This window comes from Onychostruthus taczanowskii, unplaced genomic scaffold (assembly GCF_017590055.1).
Source record: "Onychostruthus taczanowskii isolate IOZ18803 unplaced genomic scaffold, ASM1759005v1 scaffold14, whole genome shotgun sequence".
In the NCBI taxonomy this organism is placed as follows: Eukaryota; Metazoa; Chordata; class Aves; order Passeriformes; family Passeridae; genus Onychostruthus; species Onychostruthus taczanowskii.
In genome coordinates, this window is record NW_024498573.1 from 1,314,514 (window position 1) to 1,332,647 (window position 18,134).

Here is an 18,134-nt window from a genome sequence, read left to right on the forward strand (position 1 = left end):
GCTGTTCTGTACTCCTGTACCGGGCACATCTCTGGCTCCATCTCCTCTTTTCCACCTCTGTAACTCTTCCAGGCAGAGTTTATTGTGAACCCCAGCCCTGAGCAGAGCTGAGCACCCCCACCCACAGCCCAAGGGAAGGCAGAGACAAGCATTTACTTTAGGAAATACTTTACCTTTAGTCCTCTGATGCTGAAGTATCTTCCTGACTCTTAGCTCAGGGCTCTGAGGTCCGTGATGTTGTTAACTCATCGTAGCTCTGGGAAGAGTCATCCTCTTACAGTAGCCTATAAAGCAAAATATAAGGAATGATTTATTCTGTAGATAATGGCCTTTAATGTCAAAAGTGGTTTCTTGGTTTCTTCGTCTTGTGACGCTTTGGGGAGAAATCTCAGATCTTTAGAACTCAGTGCCATGAAAAACAACAAGTGAGAGATTTGCTGAATATAAAACTGCCAAAATCCTGTTCTCAACTTTCTGCCATCACATTACATCCCCCAGCTGTTGTCTGCTGTACTCTGGGTTACTCGATATTGATTTTCTTGTTACAAAGTGTACTGTGTTTAAAATAAAAACTTCATATTTAATAAGGCAGCTATGGCTGAGAGTTGCAGCTGACTGCTGGTTTTGAGGACAAACCTTGTAAACAGAAGTTGAATTTTAGTCAGGGAGTGCATGGCAGATGGTGTGGCCCTTGCCAGCAGCAGGGCTGTGGCAAAGCTTTGTTGTTCAGAAACTTCCCTTTGAAACTCTCACAAGAATGACAGGATAATGCCGTGGAGTCACTGGAGGGAGGAGGAATAAACACTGGATTTATGAGCTTCACCTCAGCTTTTCTGCCCTGCCCTGTCCAGGGCAGAGTTCTCAGTGCTGAAGAGGCAGGCAGCAGCTGGACTAGGGGCATTCATCCTTCACACTTCCAGCTCCTCTGGGCTCCACTCTCAGCTCTGTCTGTGATTTCTGACGTGCTTCTCTGCCTTGTCTGTGAATTCCTCAGGCTGGGAATTCCTCATTCCTGTCCTGGGGCCACAGCTCTGCCCTGGTGCAGTCCTGGTGGCACAGAGGGCTCGGAGTCACTGCAGCCTTCCTCTGCTGGGGGCTGAGCTACACCCATTTAAAATAGTTTGATGAGATCGTTAGGTCAGACATAACCCTGTTACAGCCTTTGGCACGTGAGAAAATCAGTGATCAGTCAGAATGTGAGAGGTTGGGTAAGAAAAGCTCTGTGAGGGTGTGAATTGTCAGCTGGCATCGTGTGGGACATGCCCGGCCTGCCAAGGGGGACAGAGTGCCCTGAAAGTGCTGCCTGGCTTTGGGCACACTCCAACAGGCTTTGTAGTCCCAAGGAACCAGATCTTTCAGCAGCCTTTCAGCAGCCACTTCCAGGAGCCAGCTGGTTCCAGGACACAGTGCCCAGAGCAGAGGAGAGGGCAGGGGAAGGGAACGAGCCCTGACTGCTCATGGCTGGACTAAAACATTTGCTCAGCACTGGGACCAGTCTGCTTTCCCTTCCTGGAGCTGCCTTCTGTGCCCTCTGGAGGAAAGAACAGACAGAAAAATCCCATTCCAGGGGCCAAAGGAAGACAAAGCTGTGGCTCATCTCCCACAGCCCCTGGAGGAGCCAGATGTGCTCTCACAGCCCTGCTCACCTGCATGCAAAAACAAACCCTGGATGATCATGAGCCTGAGCTGGTGAATGCTCACAGATTGCTCTGAGATCTTCAGCAGCAGGTGCTGTAAGAGAACCAAATGTGTTGAAATTCAGACAGCAGCATTAACTCTACCTGCCTGGGGGGAGGGATGGAATAGGCACTGTGAGAAAAGGGGACTTTTTCTGCCACAGGTTTGAGGTGGCACTTGGAGCCAGTCAAAGACACCTGCTCAGAGAAGTGCAGATAGGATCCGTGGAAAAGTTCCTTTCATCCAGATGAATCACAGTGTTCAATGAAAAAGTGAATTTAATAACCCAAAAATCCTAGTCAATTATATTTCAATAATGCTCCCAGAGTCGTTTTTCAAGGGCTCCTTCATTGAAAGCTGAGCCCTTTAGCAGGGCTCAGCTTTGTAAGGGGCTGTGCTCCTTTCCCTCATTTGCAAATGTTAAAACATGTGCTGGCATTTGGATCTGAGTCTGAGACACAGCAGAGACACTCCCAGAGCCCTTTTGCAGCACTGCTAACTGGGCATGGGGGATGAGCTGATGCAGGAGTTAAATGGGAATGTCTCCTTACAGTGTTATACAACCCCTCCTGAGCCTTTCATCTCACTGCTCTGCTCTTTTCCCTTTAATATTCAAAAATTAAAATTTCTTTTAATTTTTGGATATTAAAGCATTACCAAGAAGTGGAGGGAGGAGCTGGGCTTGGGGAAGGTTTCTGGTGTGATTGTGGGCAGGTGTTTAGGTTCCTGTGATGAAGAATTGGATCTGTGGCTCTGAGAACGTGTGAATGTTTGCATCTAGATTGTGTTCAAAACAGAACTTCTCTATAGGGAGAACTTAAAACTATATTGATAAAAAGATGAAACTTGTCTGCTTTTGATAGAAATGTCAGTGTTAGCTACAGAGCTGCACTTAATTATTGCTTGTTTTATTAATTACAGTGGATAAGGTGCTGTACCTTTGCAGGGCTGGTACAAGGCTCCTTCCTCAAGTCTTTCTTCTGCAAACCACAAAAAATCACACAGTGTCATCCACAAAATGTATTTCCTTCATTTCCATTCTTTCTGAGGGGCAGAACTTTGTCCTTCATGGAAAACCGCTTTGTCTCAGCCAGAATTATAAAAACTTCCCACAGACATTGGAAATACACCGAATTATGGTTTTCTTACCTTTTGTGATTAACAAGGAACACATTTCCTTGGCACACACAAACCCTGAAACCCAGGAAAGGGAATTTCCATGAGGAGAAGTGAAAAAATACATTTAAAATGCTAATTTGCAGTTGTCCAATGGTGATATTTAGAGCCTTGTGGGTTTATTTTCAGACTAAGAGAAATATCTCTGAGGTTTGTATTAACAGCCAAGGTTATTAGCTGGAACTTGCCAAAACAGGATTGCACACACTTGCAATTTGGAATAATCTTTTTTTTTTGTAGTTATTCAGTGCTTGTCATTTTAATGTAAATAGGATTTCAAGAGCAGTTTTTGGGTAGAATTAACTAAAATACAATTATTTTCATGCTGCCACTGGCTCTTAAATCCCCTCCCAGCCTTAGGTTTTGCAGGCTCATTTCTCACACTAAACCATGTTTTTTTCTCACTGTGCATTCCTGCCAGAACTGTGCTGGAGACTCTCAAAATTATCAGTAATTTCTGTTATTGATGCAGGCCTTATCTCAGAGGGTGATGCCAGCAATGGACTGTGCATTGGGGTGGGGTGGGAAAATCAGGGTTTGGGAAAAGCGAGTCCCTGCCTGGAGGAGAGAGGGAGGAGCAGGAGAGGGCAGGTCCCGCCTGTGCCAGTGGCACCTCCTGGCCAAAGGAACTGCAAATCCCCCCCAAAGCTCTGCCCAACTGCCCTGAGGAAAGAGGATTTCTGCCTGATCCCACCTGGAGAGGATCCAAACCCAGGGAACTCTCTGACTCCGCAATCTGTCAGAGTTTAAATTCAAATTTCAGGGAATTTGAGGGAAGCAGGAGAGGGGAAACAGCTGAATTCTGGTGGAGGGGTCACCAGGCTCTCCTGGAAGGATCCTTTCCTTTGCTCCACATTTCAGCTGTTTCAGAACTTGCCTCTTTTGGGGTAGAATTATAATGAAATAAATTTGAGGTTTTAATCTCTCTGTTCTACAGCTGAGAAATTCAAATTAATACAGACTGCCCAGCCTTTTTTAAAAAAGGCTGGCTATATTTCGTTACATTAAATAAATTAAACTTCATTGAAAATATTTAATCTGAGATTAAAAGGGCAGGAATTAAATGCTGGAAAAAGAAAACCATTTTAAACACAGCACAAAGCTCCTGTGGCATAAACCAGTGTGCCAAGGGCTGAGCAAGATCAGGAGCAGCTCTGAGGTGTTTGTGGCTCATGAAACAAGCCCTGATAAAGTGGCTGAGGTGACCACAGTGCTATAAATCTCCACACCTCAGGAAATAAACCTGGAGGTGAATTGAGGCTGGATAAAGCTCCTCCTGCTGTCACAAGTAATTAATCTCATTTCTGTGCCTCCTTCTCAGTGATTTCTTCACTCTAAGAATGAGGTACCCAGCCCAGAGGAATATTGGTAACACAACAGAAATGTGGCTGGCAAAGGGATTTTCAAAGATATCTGGGCTGAGTGGCAATTTTGCTGTCTTGAGAGTTTTCACCTTCATCTTTAAGCGCCACAAGACCTCAGAAATTTCTGGAAACTCCTTCTGATCTGTGCACCAGGATTATTTCTGTACCAATGACAGCCCCTCCTTTGTTTTTAAATACCCAGGTGGTTTATTCTGCCCGTAAGAGGTCACAGCAATTTGGTGCCCAAAGTCCTGAGACTTTTAAATTTCAACTTTCATTTTCCAGGTTAGACGTTTGTATGAAAGATCAATATTTCCTTAAAAAAAACCCAACCCAACATAAACTTATTTTCCACGTCTCTCCACATCACTAAGCTCTGATCATGGTGTGCACAGTACTTAATTTCAGCTTTATGACATTTAGAACTTGCAATTGCAGCATAAATGTCTTCTAGCCGGTGAGTGGCTGAGCACCACTGCTGCTGAGCACTGAAATTCATCTTCCAGGCATGATGTACACCCCATTCTGATGTTTTGCCTTGATGAAAATGCCTGGGAGAGGCAGGGAATGACTTTTATATTTGCAATAATACAGGCCTTAAAATATGGGCCGAGATGTTAGTTCAGTGAGATTGATATCAATCTATCATCTAATTTAACTATTCCTTTAATAAATCTGTATTTAGATCTATTTCAGGGTATCTTTATTGGAGTTAAGCAGTTTTTCTAACCTTGAAGCATTTTGGACATCTAGTTTTGTTAAATTATGGGTTTCTCTGAGGAGAAGGAAGTCTAAACTCCCTGTCTTGCTACTTCCCTGAGAAGCTGGAAATTTGTATTCTTCCTCCCTAGCTCAATAATTACCCAGCCATTCCTTTGCTGAACTCATTGCAGCAAAAATAATAATGCTAAAGGGCAGAATTCCTTGGAGAAGGATTGCAAATGGACAGAAAGCTGCTTTTGGTGCAGGGTTGAAAACATCAGGATAATAAGGAAGCAAAGGACAAAGAGGAGCTCTTTGCTCTACAGGAAGGGAATGAAAGGAAGAACTTCTGGGAAAATAAAGGAAAAAAGAACCAGGACAGTGACTTCTGTCAGATCTTCAAATGTGCCAGTCCTTAAAGCTGTACATCCAACTGGAGAGGGAATTTTGCACAATCCCAGAGTCTGGAACTTGCTGAGAAAAAATGTCTCATTTGTGTCTTCTCTTCTAAGGGAATCTGGACCCTCCTGTTAAGGAGTGAACCAAAATATTCCCTTTTCTCATTATTAACACTCAGCTTGTGAGCCAGGCCTTGAAGTGCTGCTGCTTCTCCTCCTTCACAGCAGAGTTTGAATGCACAAACACCTCATCACACTTTAAATTATGCATTAGTGCTTTCACACTCCTCAGAGCAAATTAAAGAAGCATGTGCTACTCCATCTTTTAGAGATGAGTGTAAGAGACAAATCAAGGGATTTTTCCTTTTAAATTCAAAGTTTCTATGTATTTTTCAGTGGTACCCAGTGCATCAGTTGAACTCTCAGTAGCCAGAACACAAACTATAGGTGGAACTGTGAGAGCTTTGAAGAAAAGAATTAGAGTTTGGCTTGCATTTTCTGTTAAATGAACACTGAACTCATCTTTGAATTAATGTTAAATATTCATGAATCTGTAATTTTTCCCATATTTTGTTCTTGTGAGAAGCCATAAAAATCTATAAGCAGTCTTTATTTCTCCAGAGAAAAATTAGGTGAGAGAAAACATCTGTTTCTCTCTTTTTCCCGTCAAGATTTGAAATAATTATATCAATGGTTTAAGCAACTAGGAAAGACCTAATTCTATTTAATTCTGATTAAATGTGCATTAGGTATGAAAGCAAACTGCATTGTGCATTGTGTGATAGCAGAGGGCAGCAGGGGAGCAATGGGAACGTTTATTTGGTGGAACTGAACTGATCCCTGAGCTGATGTGGCTGCTGGGGAGCACGAGAGGGTCTGGAATCACAGGGGGCTCATCCGGGGAAATCCTGGAGTTAGAAAACACAGAGCACTTTGCAGGTCTGGCTGGGATGATTTGCCTGCTCTGGGAGCTCATTTGGGCTCTGGAATTTGGGAGCTGGGAGCAGGTGGCTGAGGTGGCCCCTGAGCTGCAGGCACTGCCTGGAGCAGGAGCACCTCTGAGCACCCCAAGCACAGCTCTGGATTTGGCATTTCCCACAGACACCATGGGAATCCAGGCACACCAGGGCAGAGCCTTGTCCTGAAAAGGTTCCCTGTAACCTCCCGAGGGTCCCCTCTGGAAGTGTTTTCCAAGAACAAAACCCAGCGGTGCTGCAGCTGCTCCAGGCCTTTGCCTAACTGAGAGAATGAGGAGGATTTTATTGGAATTTACTTTTTTTTTTTTTTTTTACACTGCAAGAGATATTCCTGAAAGTGTCAGAAGTCACCATGAGTCAGAAATGGAAGTGAGCTGAAGGCAGCAGCTCTGATCCATCAGGGATAACGGATTCCTTTCAGGGAGTGTTTGCAGCATCATTCCAGAGCTGCTCCCCACCAGCACGATCCATGCTCAGCCAAGAGCACCTGTCCTGGATGAAATCCCATCATCTTCCTCATCTGGGGTGCAAAGAGTTAATGATGAGTAACTGTGGCCAGGAAATAGCAGAGGACTCGCTGAGAGGAGCAGCTGTGCATGGATCTGCTGGGAGCACTGAGGACAATCCCTGGGAGCCTTTGGAAAAGCTGGAAGCACCCATGGATGTGGTGCTCTGCAGTCTGTAAAGGCTGAGGCACCAGCAGCACCCTCCTGCTTTCAGACATTCCCAATGATTTCTGATCCCTGTGTTTTATTTATATAAAATACACCTTTTCAAACAAACAGGAGGTTGTCCTGTCTGTGGAAGAGCTGAGCTGTGGGGCGTTGTTTGGGTAGTTTGTGTCCCCACCAGGCAGTGCTTGCACAGACCTCGTCCATTCCAAGCCCACTAATTGGTATTTGCTGTAATTAGGAGTGACACTGGTGACTCCAGCACCACACATTTCCTTCAGGAGCAGCAAGCCAGGCAGGCAGTGCCTGCTCCAAGTCAGTGATGCCAGATGAAGTCATTGCACTTGTCAGTCACTCTGGCACCACTCTCCTGGTTAGAAACTTGCCCTTTTTGGGCAGGAACCACCCAACAGCTCTGGGCCTTAAGGATGTTTGGTTGTAAGCAGAAACTGCTCCAGCACTTGGGTAAAAAAGACCTCACCTTCAAGGGCATCTGAGGAAAGAGCTCCCTGACCTACATCTGCCAAGAACCCAGTCCCAGCTCCGCTCCTCCCAAGCCTCTGCAAGGAGGGAGAACATTTCCCCGTGATGAAGATAATGGCAGAAAATATGTATGAGAATGAGTCACTGAAATTTTTGTTCAGAGTGCAATATCCAGCATCCCCAGAGACCTTTATTTATAGCCTGAGCATACTCCACAGAGTTGCAGGAGGACAAATGAAAGTGTAGGAGAAGCTGAAGTCATGAGTAATGATAAGTCCAACAGGCTCTTTCCATCACAAATTAAGTGAGCACATCATGGCAGTAAATCTCCAAAAGAGCTCAGACAGTTTTATCTCTGTGGAGCCTTGAAAGACTTTCTGGAATACACATTGGAGTAAAGGTTTCATTTCATGGTTGCCTCTAGTAGATGTCTAGAATAGAAGCAACTGCAGATCTGGAGAATATTCAGAATAATTACCATGGTCTGCATCTCATCCTTGTGTCTGTCCTCAGTGCTGCCCCCCAGGGTGTGGTATTGCCATCAATTAAATATGCTCATATATGAAATCTAATAATTAGATTTCATAATGAAATCTAACTGAGATTTCTTTTCACTGTTTCTTGCTGGATTGTACCATAAGAAATTTCCCAATGCCTGAAATGTAAACTGTTCCTCTGGCAAGCAAGTAATTTCAAAGTGATTTAGAGAATTTTTCAGCAGAACAGATTTTCATCAATTTCTTTGAAGTATTTCCAAGTTCTTTAAAATTTTCTGTAACCCACACTTTCCACTGGAACCTGGAGAATTTGCCAAACTTTCTCTTGCAGTTCCGTGGCAGGAAGGAAGCTGTGATTAGAATCAGGGAGGTAAAGGCCCATCAGAGACAGCTCAGAGCAAAATCATTCCTTGGAATCCTGGGTCAGCCCTCAGATTCCTCCTTCCCCTGTCTCAACACCCCACTGCTCACCCAAATGGCCCTCATATTTCACTCCTTTCCCATGGTTTTGCAGAGATTCATCCATCTGTTTTCTCCTTTCCCTGTTCCCTGCTCTGTTCTGGGAATGCTTTCAAGCAGGTTCCCAGCTGTAGATGCACCCTCCAGCAGGAACATCAGACAAATGCTGGAATCACGAGCTGATATGGAAGAATTCAACATTTAGGGATGAAAATTAGGGCTTCCTCCCTTGCCTTTTTAGACTGAAGAGATTGTAGAAAAATGTTTTTTGGAATTTAAACAATATTGTGACTATGGCATTGACCTCACTTGGCTTGATAAAAACAAATTATGAACTGGACACTTCCAAACTGCTCCTTTTCCTTTGTGGGCACCCAGAGGGTACAACAGAGACTGCTCTGGGCTGGTTTGGTGGCTGAGCCATCCCTCATGCCAAGGGTTTTGCCAAGCTGGGGCTGCAGCTGGTTGACCCCTCGAGCTGCAGGGAAAGGTCAGCCAAAAATGAGAAGAATTCTCACAAGCTTGGCCAGTGCTGCTGGGAGAGGTCCCTGCAGAAAGGCTTTTGGATTTCTGGTTCACAGGGCCGTGAGAGGGAGATGTTCTCGTACAGAACACTGGGATGGAGAGGGCTTTGTCCTGCATGGATCAGGATGGGATCCTCTGAAGGTGCCACCTCTGAGCTGCGCCCACGGCCATGCTCTGTAGGGCCAGGCCACACCAGGGGGGAGCTCCTGGGGAAAAACCCCAGCCCTGGGCCCCTCTGGGGGTCTGGAGATCACTGCTGTGGCAGCCAAAAAAACCACATGCACTTGGGTTGAAAGCATCAGGGACATCCACATCCTGGAGCAGGAGCTGGTGCCCCAGGGAGGAGCTGCGGGGCCAGGGAAAGTCAGCACAAACTGGGGTCATTTAGGGCTGCTGCCAGAGCCCCCCAGGAATGGCCAGTGCCACCCCACCCTCTGTCCTTGTCACCGATCAGCTGTGACAAGTGGGGCTCTTGCTTCCTCTCAGCTTAATGAATGAGTCCAGGTCCATGACCCCCCAGGCTGGAGCTCTCCAGACATTGTTTCACTGGCTGTTTTACTCCTGGCTTCTCCCTGGGACCGCAGTCAAGTCCTGCCTGCTTTAACCCAGCTGTGATTTACGTTTGATGAGGACACTGAGGCTGCAGCTCTCAGCTTGAGCACAGCTCTTCCTGCAGATTTCTGCTCCTGATTCATCGCTCTCCTCACTGATTATCCCAACATTTATGGATTGAGTAATGGCCACGATGGGCTTTTACTGAGAGGAGCTCTCAGCAGACTTACAGCACGTATTTTGACAGGGGGATGGATGTTCTGGGTTACATCTAATAGCAATTTAATGAATATTTTATTAAAATAAACTTAGTTAATGCTTTGTGGCTGCGTGGAGCAGTAACTGCCTACAAATCTGTGGTTAGGAAAGCTTCAAGCTCATGGCAGATTTCCTGTTCTTAGAGCAGGATCTTCTTTCTCAGCACCATAAGGCCAGAGGGACACATATGCTGCTAAACGCTTGTTCTGCAAGTGAGAATGAGTGCATGATTGTGAGGGAAAACATTTGGTTTCTACTGTTGAGCAGTGAAATTTCAGCACGATGAAATTCTGTGCTGGTGCCAAGACAGTGTCTGAGACAAGTGAAAAAAGTTTCCAAGCTTTGAGACTTTGAGAAAATTCCACAAATAAAACCCCACATCCCAGTTTATTTGGGATGCAGACTGCACTTTGGGGAGAGGGGTTTTTTCTTTCTGAGCAAGGGCTTGGCATTGAAGTGACTCCAGCCTGGATTAGAGAAGTTTCTTGGAAATCAGTGTATTTTTAAAGGTTTTCTCACACCTCCCTGGTTTGCACTAACAGGATGAAAAGCCCTGCACCTTTCCACCTCGCAGGCAGCTCTGGTCTGGCTGTGTTACTATCAATAAAACCCCCACAAATTCCTTCAAAGTGACACTTAAAATTAACAGGAGAATACTGGCAGGGTGATAAACACAGACAAAAGAAGAGGTTCCAAGGAAGAAGGAATTAAGGAGGGTGAGGTGGGATGAGTTTTCCCTTTGATGGATCTGTGTCTCATCTGCAGTTCCAGCAGTCACAGTGGGAGTTCTCACTCTGTCATAATTATGTGGCAGCAATCACATTTTCTTTTAGAATAAACCTTCATCTCCTTCAATTTTCAAGTATTCTATGCTAAACTGAGGAAAACCAGGTTACTAATTAAGACTTGGAGTCAGCCCTGGGATAAAATCTGCAGCCCAAAGAAGTTGTTTGCAGCTGTGATGAAAATCTCCACATTTCTCCCTACTCCACTTTAGTGGGTGTCAGGATTTTCAGTCACAGCATCTCAGTCAGAAGGAGTGGAGTGAAGCTCTGAGGTGTGAGAACCTCCTCGTGTTCTGTGCTCACTGCAGTGCAGAGAGAGAGAAGGGCCAGGAGGGACAGCAGGAATGGGATTCTCCTCCCAGGGAACAAGAGCCCGAGGAGATGATGCCTTCAGTTGGAGCTTTGATATTTCCCAGACTCTGCACTGCCCTGGTGCAGAACTCTGAACTCCACATCAAGTGTCAGCAGCTCTCCTCACAGCTCAGGCACACAGAACAATCCTTTTCCAGCCCAGAACCAAGGACACCGCTGCAGCTTCAGCCCAAAAAGTGCCACCAACAGGGAATGGAGGAGAGCAATCTGGGAGGATGGGACTGCATCAGCTGGAGCTGGAATTGGACACTGAACCCCAGTATGGAATGGACCAAAACTGATCAAAGAGTGAGAACTCGTGGCCAGGAGTCCACCTGGGGTGGAGCCACGGCCGGGCTCCTGCACTGCCCAAGGTGTGTCCTGTGAAGGGTTTTTAATAAAAACCTATTTATTCCTGAACTCTGCCCAGCCTCTGAAGGCATCAGAGAGGGCTCAGAGCAGCCACACCTGCCCTTCCCACCTGCAGCTGCACATCTTCCAAAGAGGGAGGGGATTTCAGCCAATGTTTGCACAAGGAAAATAGGAAATGAGTATGTGGTGGCAAACCCTGGAAGGGAAAAGCAGAGCTTTGGAAGGCTCCAAACCCTCCTGGCTCACCCCCCAGCCCAGCAGGTGGGGATTAGGAAGGATTTTCCTCAAGTTCACCCCACCTGAGGAGCCACCTGAGAGTCTGGCACCTGAGATTGTGGTGGGGCTGCATTTGGGGCAGGGTGGATGAGTCTCCTCAGGGGGAAGGGTAAGTCTTGATTCCTTTTGATTTAAGCAGGAAGATCATCCTAGCAGAACTTCACTATCTAAAGATTTTCGAGTATTTTTATTGAAGAAGTCTTACCATAAAAATTACCTTTAATTTTGTCTAGCATAAGGAAAAAAAAAACTCCACCACATCCCCCTTTCTGGAGGAGCCATCCATTGTATTTAATTTCAGAGCAGTTTTACATGCCAGCAACAGGAATTTAATTACTATCTCCTTTCCTAATTAATTTCAATGACTTTAATTATAATTTTCTGCAATGGTCAATGCTTTGGACACTTCATATAATTATAAGGGATTGCTGTGTGATTTTGCATTAATGAATATTCACTGGTTATAGGAATCTCAATATCTCTTATTATGAATGTTCCAGAATCAAATTCAGTGATAGCCTACAGCTGGCTTGCAGAGCCATCATTTTTCAGGTGACTGAAGAAATGAGAAGTTCCTGTTGTTTTCCAGCTCCATCTCTGTTGCAGCAGGAGATGGACAGCTCAGGAGTTTGTTTTGCTCAGTGAAATGGAAAACATGAAAACACTAACCCAGAAATTAATTACAAACGGGCTGAGACACAAGAATGAGCCTTGAATTTTAAACACATTCAGTTGGAGGGAACGAGTAGTTCCTCTTCATCTTCTGGGCTCAGATAAAGAGGGGAGGGAAGAGGGCAGGGAGGAGCTGGAGTCTGAGCAGCTCTGGGCAGGAGGAGCTTGGCTCAGGCCCCCAGTGTTTATTTGTGAACAGGAGCAATAATTGATGTTTCTCCAGCTGCACAACTGCTCTGCATCTGTTATACAATCAGGGCAGCACAGCAAAGATTTTGGTATTTACAGGTCTATAAATCCACTTAGGATAATTCCTGAGGTACCTTTTGCTGCTTTGCTCTTGGTGCTCTGAAGCGATTTAAAAATAAATTTACATAGAGCTCTGAAATGGCAAAGTGAGGCTGTGACAGCCTCTGGAAGTTGCTGGGGTTTGTTTTGGGATGCTTTGTTTGTTTTGTTTTAATGGAATGATCCATTGGGTAGATTTTTTAACCTCAGTCCCCAGGCTCAGTTCTGTCTCATGGTTTTGCACCATGGTGGGTGAAGCCTGGGTTGCTTAAAAGCCAGAAATGAGGAAAAAGAGGTTAAATTTGTCAAACTGCAAAAAGAAGGAGGAACAAGGCTGGGAAGGGCAGTGAACACTGAGGCTCTCAGAGATTCCTCCTTAGGGTTTTATTTGGGAATGGTGCAAAAGGTGCTCCTCATGCTGACCTCCAGAAGCAGGGCTGGATAAGCAGAGCTGCAGTTTTCTTTTGGGAAATCACGAGGGAGCTTTGACCCCCCTCTCCCAAAGCACTTTGGTGTTTAATCGTGGTTCCATGAACAAAGAGCTGCTCTGACTGATGCCAATTACGACTGCAAATAGACCTGGCCTAAGTTAGACCTGGTTTTCTAAAAAACAAAGGTCTGTGCTACAAGAAAATGCTTATAAATCTGAATTTATTTCCTTGTCTAACAGTGAAGACTTTCTAACAACAGTAAATATCCGCTGTGTGGCTCTGAAGAGTTTCCCCTGTGGTTGTTTTTCAATCACTCAGGAGCTCAGCTGGCTGTACCAGATCCCACAGAGAACTTGTTGGCATCTTGTGCTCGAGTTTATGGCTCCCTCACGTCAGTCAGTCTCCAGTTTTTCCAAGTTTTAGTGGAATACCAACAAAATATGTCTGAAACCATTTGGCACATGCAGTGAAAGGATGTGAGAACAAGGTTATGTTTTCATGAGAACAAGTGTTCTGTTATGAAGTGGAGATAAATAATGAGGACAAACATTGCATTAAAAAAAAAAGAATTTAATGAGCTGGAATTGTGGTCAGTCTCAGGAAAAGCTAATTTTTTTCCTCTAGTTCTTTTTATATTTTATTAATTGCTGGTAAATGACTACTTGAAAGCATTGCCCAAATTTATATCTGATTTCTTGCATGCAAGTATTGATTCAACAGTTGTTGAGTCACATTCTGCACTTTGCTTAAAATAGATTTCAGGTTGGTATGGAAATTTACAGCCAATTTCCAGCCAGAATGGTTATTCTTTCTTATAAAACATGCTGATTATAATTACAGACATGTATTTGTACATGATCCACATTCTTCCTGATGAGCAGGGAGGTGAACATTCCATTCATGGCAACTCAGTCACAGCAACTTCTCCCATTCCATTCTCAAGTGCTTGGTCACAAGAGTTTTCAGGGAGGAGAAATTCCCCCGTCCCTGCTTGGATCCCACTTTCTGGGACAGGGAATGTTGGACCTGCAGCTCATCCAGCCCTCCAGGGGGAAATGCTGGGGCTTGCTGCATTTCCAATTCTAGGGACAGCAAATGCTGTTCTTATGCTCTGGTTTAGAGCAAAAATGGAGCAAATGAGAGCCCAGTTGTGCTGTCCCTGAAATGGGAGGGGGATTCTCCTCAGAGAGGCTGGCTCTGGGTTCTGTCACCTCAGGAGGTGTTTGGGGTGCAGCCCCCAGGGTGTCCTGCTGTCCCTCCTGTTTGATCCCTGCCCAGGATCTGAGCACAGCCCTCAGCTGTTCCAGAGAATCCTGCAATCTCCTGAGCTGAAAGGGACCCCAGGGATCATTGATCCAGCTCCTGGCCCTGCCCAGCCCCAAAATCCCACCCTGGCATCCCTGGAGCTCTGTCCAAGCCCTCCTGGAGCTCTGGCAGCCTCGGGCTGTGCCCATCCCTGGGGAGCCTGGGCAGTGTCCAGCACCCTCTGGGGAAGAACCTTTCCCAAAGTCCAGCTGGAAAGTTGGGATGGATTTCAGGGAAATTTGCTCCATTTTTGCTCTAAACCAGAGCATAAGAACAGCATTTGCTGTCCCTAGAATTGGAAATGCAGCAAGCCCCAGCATTTCCCCCTGGAGGGCTGGATGAGCTGCAGGTCCAACATTCCCTGTCCCAGAAAGTGGGATCCAAGCAGGGACGGGGGAATTTCTCCTCCCTGAAAACTCCAACACTCCAAGCACAGCTCCAGCTCCTCCCTGGGCCCTGTGCTGTCCTGGGGAGAGGCAGGAGCTGCCCCTGGGGAGATGCTGTTCCCTGTCTCTGTAAACATCTCGTGCTCAGAGATTTGCAGCTCCACTGGGCAGATGCACAACTGGACCCTGGAATGCGACCTCCAGCCCTGCCCTGGCCAGGCAAACTCCTCCTGCTCCAGCTCATCCCCTGAACAATAAAAGCCCTGATTTACAGCCCTGAGGAGCAAACAGAGCACACTCTGGGTCAGGGAAAGCATCTGGGGGACTGGTTTGTTTGAGGGAAGGGTTTATGGAGCCTGCTCAAGCTTCTGCCCCCTCCCAGCCACCCTGTGGCTCGTGGAGAGGCAGAAATTGGGCACAAATTTCCCTCCTGGTGCACTGCAAAACCAGCAGTGTGGGCAGGAGATTCCCTTCAGCTCAGAGGGTGATGGGTTTTAGCTCCAGCTCTCCCTGCAGGAGGAAAGGAACAGTTCTCAAAACCTGGGGATGGAACACCAGGAGAGAAATTTGAGGAAGAAAATCTGTTCCAGCCACAGTGAAATCCTGTGCTGAACTCAGAGTTTGCTCCACATCAGAGCCCTGGCACGGGGGGAGTGCTGTAATTGCACTCTGCAGTCAGTGAAAGGCCATCTCAGCATTCAGGCAAGCTGATCATTTGCTTTTTCAGATAAATATAGACATTTTGGCCAAATTAAGATTTTCCTCATCATTCATGAATTTACAGTATTTGAGCAAAGGGATGGAATGTCCTGCAGTCCTGACAAGGATACAGTTTCATAAATAACCCTCTTGACGTGGATGAAGTGAACATTTTTTGAGGTTTGGGGTAGCAGGGAATTTATTTGCTTGTTTTAAGGAAACCAGGTCTTTTATTTTTCCTCTTACCAACGGGTAGAATATTTCTGTTGGCTTCTCTGCTCTTCCCCCCTTCCAAGCAAGCATACCACAAAGCTTTTCCACACTTTTGGCTGTAGGTGAGGGCTTCCAAAATCCTGTAGGATTTAATTGCAGTAAGGCAGATAATGAATTGAAATGGAATGAAACAGGGAATACACCACGAGCTGGAATTATGATTTATAACAACTCAGTATCTTTGTGCAGTAAATCTCTATTTGCAATAGACACAGAAATTTGCCATGGATGAAGGAGGCTGAGAGGGTTCTTTAGCACAGGGAGATTTTTTTCCCTGTTAAAGCAGTGACAGTCTCAAAGGCACAGAGACAAGACAAAGATTTGCAGTGGAGGAGCTGCACTGAACTGAAATTCCTCTGTTCTGTTCATGTTGTTGTGCTCTCCTGCCTTCCCCATCCCTCCCAGCTGTCTCCAGTGACACTTTGCAATCCTTCTTTCCACTCTGATTGGTTTTCTGCATTGTCTGAGGCGATTGCTTGAATACTTTTTTGGCATGTGTTATTTTGCTTCTCAGTTAGGTTTATCTGACTTTTTTGGCTGGTAAGACACTTCTGTTTTCTCCCCAGCTATTTTTACAATGTCTGCTTCAAAAGAAATACTCTGGGTCTCTGTACCAGGAGCTTTCTCAGCTCCTTTTAGTGACAGAATGGTGCAAAGCAACAGTTTTTGAATGGCCATGTGACCATCCCAGGAGAACTAAAGAGAACAAAATGTCTTAGTGAAAAGTATTTTTTGGAATTTAATCACCAGCTGCACACTGCAGATCAGTGAGGGGCATATTCCTTTAAGCCACAGAAGTTAATTACAGACAAAGAGGGGCTCTGCTGCTCTGCAGATCTGGGATTAGTGGGCAGGGGCTCTGAGCCTGGAGTCCCACTGGCTTTTCCAGAGGGAATGTTCATCAGGAGGCAAAGCACAGCTCAGGGACGGAGCACCAAACTGCCACAAACAGGAAACGAAACTGTAAATTCAAACCACCAAAAACCAACGAGATGAAAGAATCAAAGAGCCCAAGCAAGCATAAAAAAAAGCGTGTGCACAGATTGTCTGGGACAGGCAGAGGTTTCAGAGAGCATTTCACATTTACTGAACAATGCAAACTGCAAAAAGAGAATCCTGCAGCCAGGGACCACAGGGAGCTGGTCAGTATTGGCAGGGGCAGGAAGGCTTTGCTGAGGATGTCTTTGGGTGGGAGCTGAGCAGGGACTGCTGAGAGCAGCAAACCTCCCCAGGTTTGTTTTTTCAAACAGAGCCAGAGGGATCTGTCCCTGCTCCTCTCCACGTGCACCATCCCCATCATCCCTCCCAGCTGCCTCCAGGGACACTTTGCAATTCTTCTTCCCAGTCTTTGGGTTTTTTGATTGTTTGAGGGGATTATTTTGATTTTTTTTTTCAGATTAGTGTCATGGAAAGTTACCCTCTCGCTATTTGCTTTGGTCCAACTTGCACTAGGAATTTGTGGAAATAAGGAACTGTGGATTAAGCAAAAGTGTATGAAATCTCACAACTTCTTCAGATAAATCCTGACCTCTTAGAGTCTGTATTTAAAGTCATGAGGTCACCACTTATATGCAGTTCCAAGAACACATAACATATTTTTTCCAACCTAAATCCCTTTTTTGGTATTGCCCTTGTAAATCCTTGACAACTGCAATAACAGCAGTGTCATTTGGAGTGAGTGACAGCTGGACATGAGGAAAAGGGAGGGAATATTTTGGTGTCACTGGCAGAGAGCAGAGACAAGATGTACTTGAATGAAGCAACTTCAGAGTCCCAACACCTCCTGCAAGGCAGGGCCGGGCTCTGTTTACAACACAAATTGGTTTTTAAGTGATGCAAATTGCTTTGGAAGCGCTGTTACCTCACACTGTGCAAAAACCTCCAGCCCTGGCAGCCTCTCCTTTTCCCTCCCACAAACTCCTCGTGCCCTGGGGTTCCCTGCTCTGCCCTCTGTGCTTTGGGAGCTCTCAGGCTCCCTGAGGAGCAGAGCACAGCCAGGGCATTTCTGTTCTTGCAGAAGGGGGATCAGCATCTGGGGGGGTTTTGTCCTGGGTGCTGTGTGGGAATTCTGGGGACAAATGAGTTTATGCAGTGCCTGGTGGTGCCTGGGTGTCCCATCTGCTGATTTGGGGACCTCCCTGGGCTCTGTGCCTGCACAGATGTGGGATTCAAGCAGGTGCAGACATGAATTTTTCATGGAACTCAGCAGGTCATTGGGATCTCTCCTGTGGCTCCCTGTCCTGCCTGCCCCAGGAGCTCCATGTCCAGCTCTCCCAGCTCCCTGTCCAGGGCTGGTGGCTGCACAGGAGCTGATCTGAGCCAGCTCAACAAAACTGAGCCAGACTTGGAACCTGCTGCATTCCCAGTGCCCCCCAGATGGAACCTGCCAGACCCAAAGATGCACAGAGGGTTGACTTTTTTTTTTTTGCTCAAATATACAGAATTATGTAGCCAGTGCCAAAAGGCAGCTTGGAAATTTTGATTTATTATGCATTTTCCAGATGAAATCCAGAAGGGATGGTGCTGGTTGATGCCAGATAATGTGGGATATAAGTGG